Source organism: Camellia sinensis, chromosome 3 (genome assembly GCF_055761805.1).
Source record: "Camellia sinensis isolate YWXY chromosome 3, ASM5576180v1, whole genome shotgun sequence".
In the NCBI taxonomy this organism is placed as follows: Eukaryota; Viridiplantae; Streptophyta; class Magnoliopsida; order Ericales; family Theaceae; genus Camellia; species Camellia sinensis.
The window spans coordinates 206,246,613-206,251,884 of record NC_138963.1 but is presented as its reverse complement, the minus strand read 5'-3'; positions in this window follow the sequence as shown (position 1 = coordinate 206,251,884).

The window sequence follows — 5,272 nt, the reverse complement described above, 5'->3', positions numbered from 1 at the left end:
ACTAAGCAATTAAGATATTAAACTACGTTGCCACTGCTCCGCCTTGGGAAGTGGAAGATGCACATGCTCGGTTTTGACCCGAAAGGACCTCCATTTTGCTCTCAAAAGCCTCTGTTTGGAGGGTTGAGCCTTTCTAGAACCTTTCTGCTCCGTCTTACCAAAATCAACTGAAGTTTACATCAGTGGCCTGCCGGCCATGGATGGATGTCGGCGGCCCTCTGTTGGCCAAAAGGGTGGTCTGCCGGCCATTTATGGTGCACTGCCAGCCATCAATGGTGCATTACCGGCCACTGATGCATTGGATCACCGTGCTGTAACGGAGTACAAACAGAGGAAAAAGAGGGTTTTTCCAAGGATTGTTTGCACAATTCACCTCCCATTTTCATGGATAAATCCAAGGGATTGTGAGCTTAAACCACAAACCACCAATCAAAGCAATTTCATTGCATGATGGCTTGTGCTTCAAGGTGTGAAAGCTCAATAAATGTAAAACAAGACACTCAAGAGCCATCGCCCTATCATGTATGATCAAGGGCAATGGAGACCTAAGAAAGTGGCACATTTCATCACTTTTGAGTATGAAATGCCCCATTTTCCTTGTGTTCAAACTAAAATCCGATTTGAACACATGTAATGAAACACAAAGGAATGCTTATCTTGCCATTTTTACTTGCCAATTTTGTTTACACATTTTAGTTGCCAAATCATTCTTTAATCAATTTGTCCATTGGTGAGTGTCTTCTAAGATGAAAGAAGTGTCAACCAGGGGATAATGTAAGGCAAGAGAGAAATCATGCCGTTGATAATAAACCCTCAAAGAGGGTTAAACCATTAAGCATAACCTTCATCTCAAGCTTAAAGGATCCCAAACTAAAACAACCCTCAAAAGAAAATGAAAGAATAAAGTAAAGAGGAAGGTTGCAGAGTTTATAGTGCTGAAATGGAGCGAAAAACAACACCAAAAGATGCTATCAACTCAAACAAGAGATGTCTAAGACCCTAAAACACCAACTTGTGAGGACTATTACATTACAACCATGCAAAACAAGACTCAACCGACCCAAACAACCCAAAACAGGGCTAAAGCAGGCTATTTTAGAGGCAAAAACATGCTGAAATTAAGCTAAAACAAGCTACAAAAATAAGCTAACACATGAAGTTAACTAGACTAACAACTAAGACACAAGGAGTGGAGGCTAACCCCTCCAATTTTGGACTTCAAAATGAGTTTTTTACCACTGAAAAACCTTTGAAATTCAGTGGTTAAAGGCCCAAAAAAAAGGTAATTTTAAAATGGGAAACAAAAGTGCAAAGGCCTTAACAACAAGGAATAAAGAGAGATGAACCACCCCCTAACCTTTAATGGCCAAAAACACTAATTTCAGCCCATGAAAACAAAGTTTTTTATTGCTCAAAAACAGCCCATAACAGTAGGAAAAAGATGGGAAAATAAGCAAGCAAAACAAGCTTAAAAGGCTAGTATTATACCTCTTGAAGAGAAGAGTGATTCCAAGCAATAATTCAAGCCAAAAACAACTTGTAGAGCTCCAAGAGGGCCTCAAACAACCTTAAATCAAAGATGATCACTTTTGGTTAAGGGTTGATATGCAAAAGTGTAGTGTAAGTAGGCAATGGTATAGAGAAATACGAGAGAGAGAGAATTTTGAGTCTTAAATCTTCCAACCTCAAAACATGAGAGAGGGCCTCCCTATATATAGAAAATATGGATTCTATACAAGGAGATCCAGCCTTCCACGTGTGGGTAGATGCAAGCCTCTGTGCAACCAACTAGCATAGCAGGAACAAAATATTTGTAGAAAACACTGGTGGTCGGCCAGCCATCAGTGATGTCCAACAAGGCACATCAATGGCCAGCAGGCCAGAAGCCCTGGCCGGCAGCCCTCATAGATGGCCTACAGGCCACCAAAGACTGCAGGGGGGAGAGACGAAGGCATGGTCCAAAAAGGAGACAAAAAGGATGCAGGGTTTGGAAGGCTCAAACCTGTGGCGTTCCACTGAGGACTTTGAGCACTCGGTGAGCAACCAGACTCGTCATCAAATGTACCTGCAAGAACATCCAAGTCTTGAAGGGTCGTAAAAAATGAGGTGTTTACACATTTGCATTTAAATGTTTCATTGTACAGCCTCATTGCATGATTAGAAGTTATGTTCTTGCATCATGCATATCATTTGCATTTTGCCCTAGAACTATGCTAGTTTGATTCCTTGCAAAGGGATACGTAGACAGCCTGTGGGCGGAACCATTTATTTTTGTTTTGATTGTTTGTCCAAGTCTTACAGCCTTGTCAAAATGGGTCGTCTCTGGGCTTTGACATTCACTCACGTCATTTCATGACTCCGAGTTCTGTCAAAGAGGGGCAACTATAGACACCCCATTTTTGACGACCCTTTAGGACTTGGATGTTCTTGCAGGTACATCCAATAATGAGTCTATTAGCTCACCAAGCGCTCAAAGTCCTTAGCGAAACACCACAACTTTGAGCCTTTCAAAGCATGCATCCTTTTTGTCTCATTTATGGACCATGCCTTGGACTTTCCATCTTGCAATCTCTGGTGGCCTGTCGGCCATCCCTGGAGACTGTCAGCCATCATTTCTTGTCTGTCAACCATTGATGTGCCTTGCCAGCCGTCACTGATGGCCGACCGGCCACCAGCGTTTTCTGCAGATATTTTATTCCAACTGTGCCAGCTGTTTACACAGATGCTTGCATCTGTCCACACGTAGAGGAATGGATCTCCTTGTATAGATTTCATGTTTTCTATATATAGGGACCCCCTTTCTCATGTTTTGGGGTTCAAAAAAATTTTAGACTCAAAATTTTCCTCTTTCTCTACAATTCTGTCTCTCTCTCTAAATTTTCTACACTTTGCCGACAATTTCTACACTTTTGGCTATACATCCTTAACCAAATCATCTCATCTCTAAGCTGAGGTGTTCTTGGGCTTGGTTTCAGCTCCAGAAGGTGGTATTTGCTTGGAATTGTTGTTTGGAATCACTCTTCTCTTCAAAAGGCATAATACTAGCTTTGTAGGATTGCTTTATATACTTGTATTCCAATATTTTTTTCATTGTTTGGGATGTTTTTCAGCTATAAAAAAAAAAAAAAACCCCATTTTTATGGGCTGAAATTGGTGTTTTTGGCGATTTAAGGTTAGGGGGTGGTTCATCCCTCTCTATTCCTTGTTTAAAAAGCCTTTCCACATTTGTTTCTCATTTTCAAACCATCGTTTTTTAGGCCTTTAAACACTTTTTTATAGTGTTTTCAGTGGTAAAAATCATGTTTTGAAGTCCAAATTTGGAGGGGTTAGCCTCCTCTCCTTATGTATTGTTTGCTAGGCTAGTTGGTGCCATGATTTAGCTTATTTTGCTAGCTTGTTATAGCTTAATTCCAGTATGTTTTAGCCTCTGATTTAGGCTGTTTTAACTTTGTTTTGGGTTGGTTGTTGCATTTGAGTCTTGTATTACATAGTTGTAGTGTAATAGTCCTCACATGCTTGGTGTTTTAGGCCTTTAGACGTCACTTGTTTGAGTTGATTGCATGTTTTTGGTGCTTTCCACACTTAATTTCAGCACTAATCATCTCTGCAACCTCCCTTCTTTCTTGGCTTTTAATTTTTCTTTGTAAGTGGTTTCAAGTCACTTGTTGCCTAAGTATGAAATTGACGTTTCATACTTAATGGTTTAATCCCTTAAGGGGTTTATTACCAACACTGCGATACTTCTTTCATACCTAAAGCAACTTGTGTTTTGAACTCCCTTTTCATTAGAGGACTTTAATTCACCTTTGGACTTAATTGGATTAAAGAATGATTGGTAAGTTAAAAAAGAGTAACTAAAACTTGGGATTAAAAGTGAACATGATAATAACTTGAGTGTTACGTGTTCAATCGGACGTTAATTGAATACAAGGAAACTTGGGACATTTCATACTCAAAGTGATGAAATATGTCAAGTTTCCTAGGTCTCCATTGCCCTTGATCATGTACGGTAGGGTGATGGTTCTTGTGTGTCTCATTTTACATTTATTGAGCTTGCACGTCTTGAGTCACAAGCCATCATGCAATGAAATTGCTTGAGTTGGTGGTTTGTGGCTTAAGTTCACAACTCCTCAGATTTGTTCATGAAAAGAAGGGGTGAGTTGTGCAAACAATTTGTGGGAATACCCGCTTTTTGCTCTGTTTGTTCTCTATTGCAGCAAGTTAAACCCGTGCATCAGTGGCCGGCAGGTGGCCGGTAGAGCACCATTGATGGTCGGTAGCCCACTTCCATGGTCGGCAGGTGGCCGGCAGTCTTTACCAGTGGCCGGCTAGCCATTGATGCAAACCTCAGTAGAATGTTGGTAAGGTGGAGAAAAATGGTTCTGGAAGTGTTCACCTCTGCAAACAGAGGCTTTCGGGAGTGAAACAGAGATCTTTTCGGGTGATATCCGAGCATGTGCATCTTCCATTTCCTAAGGCAGAGTAGTAGCAGAGTAGTTAAATACTTTAATTACTTAGCTTATTTGCATTTGTGTTATAATTTAATTAGCTTACTAGTTAGTTAAATTAAGAGTGTTGTAATAATTAGTTAATTAGTTTAGCTAGTTATTCATTTGGTTTGTAATAATTAGCTTCATTAGTTTAGCTTAATTAGCTTAATTAGCTTAGCTCTAATTAGTTGCTAGTTAGTTTTGCTTTATTCATTCGAACTCTCCTTTGTGAGAGCAAAATGTAATAATGTGTATATCTTCCAATCCCACATCTTTCTCCCTTTTATTTAATCGCTTTTGATGGTTAGATTAGGGACATATTTCAATTAGCATACCTTGTGTTTGCATCCATTCATCTTGTCTTGAATGCACCAAGGCTCGGCGTATCATTCAAACCGCATTGTCATTTCAATACATTCTTTGAATACGTGCTTAGACCGCATGTCTTGAATTAATTCATATGCCATATTAGTAGCCGAGCCTATTAATTGCATTGTTGCATGTGTTGCATTAGACATCTTATATAGTTAGGAATCATGCATATTTTTTCTAACTCTTTTGTTTTATCTTAGTTTGGAGTACTAGGTGAGTTTTTAGGGCTTTAGCATACTTGCATGAGCGTGAGTGATTTCCATGACTAGCATGCTTGCCATGAGGCAAAATGCTTACTTTCTAAACTGCTTGAATGCCTGTGGATGAATGCTTGTTGTTTGAATTGGAACGATTCAATGAAAGTACGTTTTAAGCCATTATGTCTAGTGGCAAATTCACTATTTTAGCCC